This window comes from Columba livia, chromosome Z, assembly GCF_036013475.1.
Source record: "Columba livia isolate bColLiv1 breed racing homer chromosome Z, bColLiv1.pat.W.v2, whole genome shotgun sequence".
Lineage (NCBI taxonomy): Eukaryota > Metazoa > Chordata > Aves > Columbiformes > Columbidae > Columba > Columba livia.
This window is the reverse complement of record NC_088642.1, coordinates 64,372,427-64,384,926: the sequence shown is the minus strand read 5'-3', so window position 1 is coordinate 64,384,926 and position 12,500 is coordinate 64,372,427.

The window sequence follows — 12,500 nt, the reverse complement described above, 5'->3', positions numbered from 1 at the left end:
GATTGTGCCACTGTATTCGGTGCTGTTGAGGCCCCACCTCGAATCCTGTGTTCAGTTTTGGGCCCTTCACTACAAGACAGACATTTGGTTGCTGGAGAGAGTTCAGAGAAGGGCAACAAAACTGGTGAAAGGCCTGGAGCACAAGTCTGACGAGGAGCAGTTGCAGGAAGTGGGGTTGTTTAGCCTGGAGAAAAGGAGGCTGAGGGGAGACCTTGTCGCTGTCTACAACTACCTGAAAGGAGATTGTAGCATTGAGGGTGTTGGTCTCTTCTCCCACGTAACTAGTGATAGGACTAGAGGAAATGGCCTTAAGTTGTACAAGGGAGGTTTAGATTGGATATTAGGTAGAATTTCTTCACAGAAAGGGTTGTCAGGCAGTGGAACAAGCTGCCCAGAGAAGTGGTGGAGTCACCATCACTGGAGGTGTTTAAAAGACATTTAGAGGTGGTGCTTAAGGACATGGTACATGGTTTACTGATGGATTTGGCTGTGTTAGGTTTATGGTTGCATTTTATGATCTTGAGGGTCTTTTTTCTGGATTTCCCCAGTGGCTGATGGAGATACAGCTGAAAGAACAGCTTTGTAGTAGTGAGAAGCTTAATTTGTAAAAATCCTTTTCAAGTGATTAAGCCCATCACAACAAGAATTACGAGTTCACACAGGTCTCCCCGCTACTTGAATTCAGCAGTCATTCTTCTCTTCACTGATGTGCTGTCAATTGTAAGCTGACAGATGCAACACTTCAGGCAGGCATGCCATAGCCATACAAACTGCAAAACGAAGCTCCACAGTATGAAAATCATCACATTAATCTACAGGTAGGCAAGGTCATCACTTTTCCAAAACTTCTTTTGTGGAAATGGCAAAGGGAAAGCTTCATTAGTAACCTACCAGTCCCATCCAAGCAGTCCAAGGTCCAAGGGAGTTGAAATCTCTTCTGCATACACTGCAAGTAATCAATCAGTAGAGGTGCACTGTCATCAGGAAGGGGCCTGCAGTCACCAGATACTTTGATGCACCTCATTGCTTCTGCCACAAAAACCAGCTGTCATCCCTGTAAGACAATTCTGATGGGCTAGCACTGTTGCCAAGCTGGACTTCAGGGTACTCTCCCTGCCAAAGTGATTTTTTTGGTTGAGCACAAAGCACCCAGTACCCATGGGTGTTGATAGGAGAGCACACTTGACTCACATAACAAATGAAGACGTGACCCTAGCAGAGAGTATGAGATGACCACACATTACCCAGCCAGCAGCACCAGTGAGCCTTTGCTCAGCACTGAGCCCTGCAGGATGCTGTGCAGGCAGGATGCTGCAGGGGCCAGCACTTGCTACCAGATCAACAGTGGAGATGTCGCATACCCGTAAATTCAGAAACTTCACATAATGCCCCAGCATCAGACATGTGCTTAGAGCTGCTGAGCTTGCTTGAAGATCCAATCTTCACTGAAGTCTTCATCAACTTCCTCAGTTTAGAAAAAGGGGGACACTTCTCTGAGGTTACTAGCTTAGCCTGTTCAGTATTTTGAAAGAAATATTATAATTAATTTTCCATCAAAACTGTCATTCATTATCTGCCTTAAGAAGGTAAATATAGGAGGAGTGTTGCTATAGGAAAGCCCTAACTGGTCTCCCATTTCAAGGTAGGTGCTATCTATGCAATAACACTTAAATCGTGCATCATGTCTCATGAGACAGGAAAGCTTAATGAAACAAGTTAACAGCAATTTTGTGTTTGCCGGAAGCACTTTGAGGTTACGCTCAAAAACTTGTTATGGGGCAAAAAGGGCAGCACACCTTATAAGAGAAACCTATAATTTCTTGTTAGTGTAATTAAAATACTACAGTGTAACTAAGCAACAGCAAGTAGTTTTAACGAGTACTCCAGCTAGAACAATGTTAATGCTCATCATTCAAACGATCTAATTAACACAAAATACATCTCCTTAATAATACAGTTTTAAAATCACTCATGGCCTCTCATGGCCTCTGTGTGTCCTCAGGTCGGCAGCACCACATATGTGACACACATTTCTACACTTCGCTCTTTCTTCTCTGGTCTGGAGCTCATGTTATATACCAATTTACTCTGTGTGGTGTATTTTACACTTGGTAGATAGACACCTGTCACTTGTTGCTCCTGTGGCTAGTTCTGCTCAGGTCCTAGGTCTTTAGCTCTTTTAGCTGATGGTGGTAAGTTGTTTATAGCCCTAGGGTCCCCAGTGCCAGCCTGTTCATTCCCTCATGTCACCCCACACCTGCACACCTCTTTGCTGTATCCCCAGTCCCAAGGCCTCTGCTGTCATACCAGGCCTGCATATAATGACATAATGATGATATAATTATGATAAGGTCATAAATTTTGCATTCTGTGCACAGTAACTGTATCGCAAAATATAAAATCCCGGCGAAAGTATAAAATACTTCTATACTATCAGGTATAAAATTATGGCTATTCTGCGGTTGTACAAGGATAAGCAAAAGTAAAGCAAATTAGGCAACAGTCACCTGATCATTTGAAGAATTGTTGTTACAGCTAAATTACCTAAAACAAAGCTCCAGGCAGGCCAAGAACACCCCACACAAAGGCTGGCAAGCTTACCTCAGTCCTGAGACCTCGCAAAGTTACTGCAAGTTCCACATGCTTTACCAAGCTACACACAACTGCTAAGAGTTTCTTGTCAAGAAAGGAGAAAAATTACCTCAGATGAAGAGGCATCATTCCGACAACGTTTCACCTTGGTGTAATGGGAAAAGTGAACACATGAGTGTGCTATCAGGAAAACAGAAGCTGGACTGACACTGACCTGGTTGGTTGCCATTCATGCTCTCTACGATGTAAGCAAGCTTATTTGCAAGAGAACAAGCCCCCTTCCACCCCAAGACACACACTCACACTCACACTTCAGATTTTACTACTACATTTCCTGCGGCATATTAATGAACAAAAGCAGAGTTGCCTATAAACACATTTCTGAAACAGTGTTTATGGCACAGGGGCATTCAGCTTCTACTTTACTAACCCATTATGAAATAGGTATTTCTGAATGTGCTACATATCAACCTGGAAGTGGTGAAAATATTCAACAGGTTTATAAAAGGCTCTTTTTGGTTAGAGGAGTGCCCACATACAGCAACCCCTTTCATCCCCAAATGTTATTTTGTTCTACTCCGTGTTTTCTAATGACACTTGTCTGCTCCAGGCTCTAACAGACCATGTCATTTGGCGTTAGCAGAATGCAGTGCCACCTATCACCATGCATACAGCTTCACAGATCACTGGTAGATAGCTATTTGCATTCCTATAACTTCCAAATGCATACATATTTTCCATTTTTCAGAAAGTTCCATATAATATTCTGTACAAATGGGACTGCACTCACGTATACATAAGCAAACACATGTATCTTGGATGAAGATCTTTGTCAAGTGGATTTTAGCCCAAAGTAAATTTTTGTAACCAGCTTTAAAAGCCTCCAGAATTTGACATTATAATGGAGGTAGAGCAACAGGGCATCTAACAGCACCACTGCAAGATCTTTTCTGTAGAGGCGGAGCAAAATTTAAAGGGTGAAATTACAATGTTACAGTAATATTCCACAACTCTCACTTGTACTTTTAACACCAGTTTTGCAGTGAAAAATGGAAACAGTAAACAGCAGCTCAAAATTTCTACCAGCAGTATTAATATCAATGACTCTTGTAAAACCAATAGCATAAATCTTGCTCTTAGCACCATAGCATATGTTTAATTAATCAAGCCTGCCATCCTCATTTGCCCTTCACTGGGTTTCACTGATGATTACCCAGTGGAAAATTCAGCCCCTTAATGCAAACAACAGCCTTTTTAACACTTTCTTTCCAGTGGCTGGCTTTTGGGGGTGGCAGAGACACTGTCGGCGAAAGAAGCTGGGGTTCATTCTGTTCTCCACCCACTCTTCTGTGATTTAACCCTCCATAGGGCTTTAAAAAACAATGTGGAAGGGGTTTCTTTCTTTCCTCATCCAGAGCAGCTTTTCCATCAAGACCTCTCTTATTTTCCTCTCAGCTTTGGTGATAGGATTACAACCAAATATTTATGCATCCTGTGAATGTGAGGCAAGAGACGTATTCAGTGCTAAGTTATTCTATTTTTTTCTGCTAATAGAACCATGTGAGGTAGTACAAAGCCCTCCCTGATTTTGAATTTTAGGCCAGTCACAAGTTTACTTGTAAAGGACGTCAGAATTTTATTTCCTTGTTGGTAATGCTGCCCAGGAATGAGAGAGAAAAATAATCTAAGAAATTAAACCCTTGTAAATAAAATATAATTCACAGACAGGAGCAGAATTTTCCTCTGGGTCATTATTAGTGAAACCCAGTGAGGGGATAATAAAGACATGAGACCTGATTAATTAAACATTTGCACTATTGTGTGTAATTATAGCTTTGTGGATCATTCCATGGACATCTGTTTAGGCAGGACCACAGGATCCGCCAGGCCGAGCCTTGCTGGGGCCTTGGGCAGAGCCCAGCATGGGGCACGCAGCCGCCGGGCCCTTCCCCAGACCAAACAACCTCCTGCCCGCCCGGGCAGCACACCGCAGCCTGACAATCTGGCCACATCTTCATGGCAGCTTCTTTCTAGAGGAAGTCTCCAAACTGGTCTCGTTTAGCACTCCGAACTGACCCACTCCTACCCATCACCATGTGAATTTGCAGCCACATCTCCGAACTTTCACACGTGGTTACCTGAGTGCACTGCGGCCTTTTCCCGGCTTGTGGGATGTACTCCATTTATATTGCACTTCAGCCTATGTTCTAGCCATATACAGCTCACAGGAATTAATATGCCAGGGCTTTTATTTGAAACATTTTTTGAAAGGTCTATGCCATGCCATATTTGCAGTTTAAAGCCTTTTTACAGCTTTTAGTTGCTAATTAACTTATCTCAGGTTTTGCCACATTCTGACAAAAAAAGGCCTTGAGCTCCTGAAGCATAGTAAAATCCTTGGTGCCAGCATTAACAGCTAGATGCTGTGGAGTTACTAATAGAGACAGTGTCAGCCTGCCTAAAATCTACTGTAGTAGAAATATTAAATTGTTATAGCTCACATATACAAAAACTCAAAGTCACAGCACATTTCCACTCTGAATGGTGACTGTGATAATGGCATTTGGGGGATCTGCTTCTCAAAGGTGGCTGGGACTGACAGTGCTCCAAACACCATGTCATGTCAAAATGATCCCTTTTTCTGGGGATGCTGGAACCCATCTCTGCTGCCTCCCAGAGACATCACATCCCCTTTCCCTGGGACGGGAAAGGGTAACTGTTGCAGAAGGCTATTTTTCAAGCATTTCAGGAGAAACAGATGTATTCATGAGAGAAATCCCAACATTTTGGTTCATTCTTGGGCTTCTACTTCCTGAGGCTCTCTGGGGTGTCTCAAAATATCCTGTATTACTAGAAGTGTGGCTCCTGGCCTGAGCACCCCTAAGGGAGAAGAAACTCTGGAAGTAACATGGAAAAAGAAAATCCTGATTATTTTTTTTTCTTATTAGTGACTTTAGAACCTCTCACCCCCTCTTTCAATTGATAATTATATTTGAGTGTTTTTATAGCACTTGTAGCTCTTCTTTCCCTGCCCATGTAAGAAGAGATACTAAATCAGAGTATTTCTGAAAAACACAGGCAACATAGAAAGCCTGAATAGCCCAGCTAAAAGTCTGCTTCTTAGATGATAGCTGAAAGGCACAAGAGATTTTGCAGCAACATAGACATAGTTGTAAATGACCAGAAGGGAAAAAAGAAAAGAAAATGTACAACTGAAACTTCTGCTGTGTTTTCTGTTGTAAGAGGAATGGGTGTAAAAACCCTGTTAGCAAAATCCTGCCAGGCACTGCGGGTGTCAGCATCTTGTGTATGCACACAGATAGTTGAGTTGTGTTCAGTGCTACAGAAGTCCAACTGTCACAGGTCAAAAAAGACATGCTGAGTTGACTCAACATGATTTCAGAAACTCATTGCTGTTGTTCTTTCCTTGCAGTAAAATACTGTCTGCCACAGCACCCCCTCATTCTTGCATTAAATGATAACAGTTGTATCAGGTTAGTGCCAGGTTCCCCTGTGGTGTGTTTTCTTCATCCTGCAGTCTATGTGGCAAGTCCTGGCATCCTCCCACAAAGTCAAGAAACTTCGAACCCCCTTCAGGTTGGCCCACTAGTGTGACTGGTGCTTGTGTTTGGATACCAGATAGGAGAAAGCACCTTCCAGAACTTAGGAGATGGGAACATGCTGGACTGAGGGCCAGGCAGTGAAAGGTAAAAACAGACCTGGATCCTTGAGTCACGTCTTCAGACAGAAAATCACTAGATGTATCGTGTCTTTGCAAGGAAACACAGTACCAATGAGCAACTCCTGTGTGTCTTCTCCTTCTTTCTCTACTCTTTCCCCAGACAAGATCATTTAGTCCTAGAGGTCTCTTCCTCTGAACTGCATGACTGTATGATGCCCAGTAAAGAAATAAATCAGTTGTAAACACTGATATTTTATTAAAAAAAAAAAAAACAAACACAAACAGTCTGGTTTTAGTAATTTGCTAGATTTCATCCTAATTAGTCCTAATTATTCCTTGCATTAGCCTGTTTAACTGTGGGTATATATCTTCAGCAAAAGGAAGATTTTAATTCAATATGCCTGAACGTCTCCAGCAGAACAAGCTGCGGTGTGTTTCCAGGACAAGGAGTAAGCCTGACGGATACTAGCAGCACAGACCAGTTCTTAACACGACAAAATAAGAAAATCAAACAAACTGGTGCCAATTTTGTAACTGGATTTAAAGGGCAAGTAAATGCACTTTTCTTGTTTTCCAAAATATTTTTTCAGTCATCGTTTTCAGAGGGTTTATAATAAAAGTCAGATTGCACCTGTATTTTCCACGCATGCTTCCCAGTCCTGAAATTAACTGAACTGACGCACTAGGGAAAGCACAACAGGAGTGATCCTAGTTTCCTCCTTTATACAACTACATTAAAAAAAAAAAAAAAAAGAATAGAGAATTAAGATGTTTTACAAATTGTAACAAGGCTATGCCAAGGATCTGGTTCTCTGAACCACTGAACAAAAAAGGATTGTTTTCATGAACAGATGGCCGGCGCTAAGTTTCACCTTTCATTTAGCTGCTCGGTTGAAATAATCATCTCTAAGGCCAGCTACAATTCAATTTTGACTCATACTGACTAGGAAGAAAATACTGAATTTTCTTAGACTTCAACTTCTTTAGGGCTCAACTGCAGATTACTACTAAATTTGTTGCATTTTTTTAATGAGTGGAAAGCATATGAAATAGCAACACAAAAACCCTAGTGCAATTTTATGTCTTGAAAGAGGGCTGAGAATGTGAATCTCAGAAGTCTATGTTAAAATTTACTCCTGACGAGTATTTTCATCCAGTCACTTAATCGCTCTGTCCCTCAGCTTACTTCTGCAAATGACATATTTTAATATTCCACTGGCTCTAATACACTAGTGGGGTCTCTAGATGAAAAGCTCCAGGTAATGCATCTTGTTATGATAGCAAAAATACAGTAAACCTGTTCAGTTGTCTCATGAGGTAGGGTTGCTAATTTACTAATTGATGCCTTTGGAAATACATGCCTGAGCACTGTCAGTATGAAGCTCCCCTGCCTGATATATCTTGACACAATAAGAAGCAGTGCTAAGTACTGAAAACAGTGTGATAATCAACTCTCTCGCATCTGAAAAGAGAAAAGGAGAGAAATCTCTGTAGTGTGACTTCGCTATTGAGATCATTGGCTTTGCCAGAAACTGCACTGAATCTTTTGTGAAAACAAACAGTGAATCCTTAGTGGCTGATAGACAACCTAGGGAGTAACCAGGGCAACATTTTTTTCTTGTTTAAACCTTGCACTGTGCAGTGTTTCAATTGACTGGGTGACGCAGCAGCAGAAATCAATTGAAAACTCTAATAAGGGCATCAGATACAGCTGAAGGTATGCAGGTGAAAAGGATTGTAGATGACATAGCACTGCTGCCTCAATATGTGAGGGGAATGCAAGAAACGACGAGCAGTTCACAATGGTGTCAGTCTGTTTTGGCCTCACCAATACTAGAGGAATATGACCCTGCATGGGAGAGCCAGGACTTCAAAGAAGAAAACCGGCTGGCCCCAAGACAGACACAGCCTCCAACCTGCAAAGATCTCCAAATGCAAAAATGCATCAACACTTGACTGGAAAAGTGACTGAAGAAGGGATAATTTTGGCAAAGAGCATGGCCATCACAAATGCCAGTCAATGCATGCAGTGGCCACTGGAGACACTTGGTGGTCAAGGAGGCAGCTCTCCAGGCAAGGTGGGTTGGTGCAGCAGCAGAGGCAGAGGAGGGAGGTTGCAGCCCTGCTGCTTTCTCTGGACATGTGCTGTGGAGATGGTCAGGCCTGTAGCTCAGCTTCTGACACTCTGGAACACCTAATTTTTGTTTACATTCAGAAACAACTACCCAAACTAGCTAGAACACAAAGCTGAGTCAACCTTACTTACACAGGTTAAGCTTTGATGAAACTGTAGAAATCCTTCTGTGCTTTCAACTGATGGCAAGGACGAACACACTTTCTGCTACTGTATTTCTTTACTATCTGTGCTACAGATCTTCCCTGGTTGTGCAACATCCCGTGACAGGATAGTCCTTAATGCCAGTAAAACATATTTCTAGAAAAGACATAGAAAGGAAAATGGGGAAAAGTACATATACATCCTGCATACAAGCTGTGGGCACGAAGCAGTCATGAGGAAGAGACTTTGCCCTCTTCACTGAAGTCTTTTAACCCTGGTTTCAATCTTCTAATTTTTAAATTTAAATTTTAAATTTTATTTTAAGTACTGAAATGTGAGAAAACAAAATCTGAGAGAACCACAGATGAGGGAAATGGGACACATAAGATAAGGAGGTAGAATATTTGGCTCTATTTATGTCACCATAGGGAGTGTTTTAGCTTAGACAAGTCCTTTAAAGCTTCTTTGGGCTGAAGTTGCTGCAGTCTTAAATTGAGCTAAAGGCGCTTTATACAAGTCTTTCTAAGTCTCGGAGAAAATGAGTGCCGAGTATTGTTACTGTTTCTCCTAGCAAAAAGACCTACACCCAAAGTGAGGGAAACACTGAGAAGCCCATGTTGCCTGAGAAACATTCCTTAAAGTGCTGGGCATTCTACCAGCCAAGCCATCTATCTTAGGTGTAAGATTGGTCTTGGTGAACAAAAGGCAAAAATTCCCCTTCACTTCAACAGGGTCAGGATTTCACACATGGGGTTTCCTTCACACCTTAGTTTCTGTAAGGTTTATTAGTCCTGCTTCCAAAGCACCACCCTAACTGTCCTTTCCCAACAGGACCATGATGTCCTCATGTTTGCAGGTTTACTCCAAATATTTTATAACTGGTCACATCTGGTTATCAACAGCTGGTTAAATTGATGCACTTGTCTCTTCTGTGTTGTCTCTCCTCATGGAATACATATTAGGTATTTCTGGCAAACTTGTACACTTTAGGGCCTATCTTATCCACCCACCCACTGTGTGCTACCAATTAAACCAGCAGGAAAACTCAGAATGAAGATTGTGCAGCAGAAAACATCATGTCTTGCAGCTCTCCTGAGCTGCAGGAAAAGACTCTTCTGAAGGTGATTTCTGGTTTACGTGGCATAGACCTTTGAAGTACACTCAATCTGGAATCAATTCAGGAATTCACAGGTATGGGTTATCAGCCCTTGTTTATTCACAATGATGAGAAGAGTTTAATTAATACCACGCATATTAGTCAATTCTTTGCTTTTAAACCTTACCTTTTGCCCATCAGCCAATCAATATGTATTTTAATCTTTTCCCCTTTTCAGACGTCATTTTAACAAATCACAGAACAGAGAAGCAGGCTTCACAATCATTAATTGCTATTACCAGTGCTTTCATTTTCTGAACATCAGCAGTTTCTATAAATTCCACTTTCATCCACATGCTATATTATCCATTCTTATTCACCACTTGTTTCTACCTATTCTTTTTTAAAACTGCAGATAGGTTCTATTATCCGGTAATACAAAATATATTTAATACAATTTCCTTACTATTTTCAGAATTTCTCATTTGACATGGAAAAACAGATAAGAATAAATTTCAGCAGTAGATATACTTCCATATCTGTCTGCAAAACCTAAACTATGGACAAGGAAAATATAGCAATTTTCCCTGCTACTAATACAATTAAACTGTTTATTTTGGGATATAGTCTAACTTTCTAATCCAAAGAGTTGTAGGTGACAATTAAGTTAATAAAAATAAAAGTGTTCAAAGGCCTGGCAATTCATAACCTATTAACAAGCAGCCATATTTCTGCTGACCTTTGGTCACACATAACACAATGTAGCAGTTAATATGATTTTATATTTGTCCCCCTTTCTGTAAATCAACAGTTACAGGTAGGCATGGAAGAAAAACTTTCTCTGACTTCTCATTTCCATTTTATTCACACAATTAAACGCAGACATGAAAGGGAAGTGGACAAGAGGTGTGAGCATGTCAAGTGACCCAGGAGGAGTTTAGTGTTCCTGTCCAGTCGCGCAGAGACAGTTAAGAAAGCTAAAGCCCATCTGGATCTGAATCTGGCAAGGAATGTGAACCACAACAGCAAGGCATTCTACAAGTACATGAACAGCAAAAGGAAAATGCGAGCCCACTGCTGAATGGAGCTGGGTAACCAGTGACAACAGACGCAAGGAAGGATGAGGTACTCTATGCCTTCTTTACCTCAAACTTTATCAGGAAAAACTGCTTTCAGGAATCCCAGGCCCCTGAGACCAGGAGGAAAATTTGGTGCAAGGAAGACTCGCTTACCTTCAGTGAAGAAGGACCAGATTAGGGAGCACATAAACAAAGCGTTTCTACATAAGCTTGAAAGTGCTGAGGGAGTTGCTGATGTCACTATGAGGCCACCCTCATGGAGATGAGGAAATACTCCCAAAGACTGGAACAGACTACATATCACTCCAGTCTTCAAGAAGAGCAAAAAAGAAGATTTGGAGAACTGCGGGCCCTTCAGCACCACCTCAGTCTCTAGGAAGATGACAAACAACTGCTCCTGGAAAGCACTTCCACATAGGTGAATGACAAGAAGGTGACTGGGAATAGTCAGCATGGATTTATGAAGACTGTGCTTGACCAACCTCCCTGCTTTCTACAATATGGTGACTAGCTTGATGGATGAAGGAAGAACAGTGGATGGTGTTTACCTCAACTTTAGCAAAGTCCTTGACACTGTCCCCTGTAACATCACCACAGACAAACTGACAAAGTACAGATTAGATAAGTGGACAATGAAGTGCATTAAAAAGTGGCTGAACAATCAGGCCCAATGCTGTTCAACATTTTCATTAATAGCCTAGAGGAAAGGATGGAGTACATCCTTAGGATGTTCACAGATGATACAAAACTGGGAAATGTGACTGCTACACCAGAACATTTTGCTGCCATTCAGAGGGACTTCAACAAGGTAGAGAACTGGGTAGAGAGGAAACTCCAGATGCTCAACAAGGAGAAATGGAAAATCCTGTAACTGGGGAGGAATAACCCCAGGTACCAGTATCTGCTGGCCACCCAGCTGGGACGTAGCTTTGTAGAAAGGATTTGTGGGTTCTGATGGGTCACAAGCTGACCAGGAGGCAGCAATGCGTTCTCACAGCATACAGGGCCAACAGTATCCTGGGCTGCTTTAGGCAGAGAGTAGTCAGAGGTTAAGGGAGGTGATCCTTCCACTCTGCTCAGCATTGGTGAGGCCACATCTGGAGTGCTGTGTCCAGTTCTGGGCTCCCCAGTACAAAAGAGACATGGACATACTGGAACAAAAAAGAAGATCAGACTACAGGAGCACCTTTTGTATGAGGAGAAGCTGAGAGAGCTGAGCCTCTTCAGCCTGGAGAAAAGTAGGCTCAGGTGAATATTATCCATGTGTATAAATACCTGACAGGAGGAATGAAGACGAGGGAGCCAGACTCTTCTCTGCGGTGACCAGTGACAAGACAAGAGGCCATGGGCACAAAACTGAAACACAGAAGGTCGCCTCTGAAACATCAAGAAACACTTATTTTTACTGTGAGGGTTATCAAGCACTAGCACAGGTTGCCCAGGGAGGTTGTGGAGTCTCCATTCTTGAAGATATTCAAAACTCAACTGAACAATCCACACTACCTGGATCTAATTCCTTTCTTCCTTCCTTCCTGCTTTCCTTCCTGCCTTCCTTCCTTTCTTCCTTCCTACCTTCTTTCCTTCCTGCCTTCCTTCCTGCCTTCCTTCCTTCCTTCCTGCCTTCCTTTTCTGCCTGCCTTCCTGCCTGCCTTCCTTCCTTCCCTCCTTCCTTCCTTGCTTCCTTCCCTCTCTCCTTCCCTCCCTCCTTCCTTCCTTCCCTTTCTTCCTTCCTTCCTTCCTTCCCTCCTTCCTTCCCTTCCTTCCTTCCCTCCT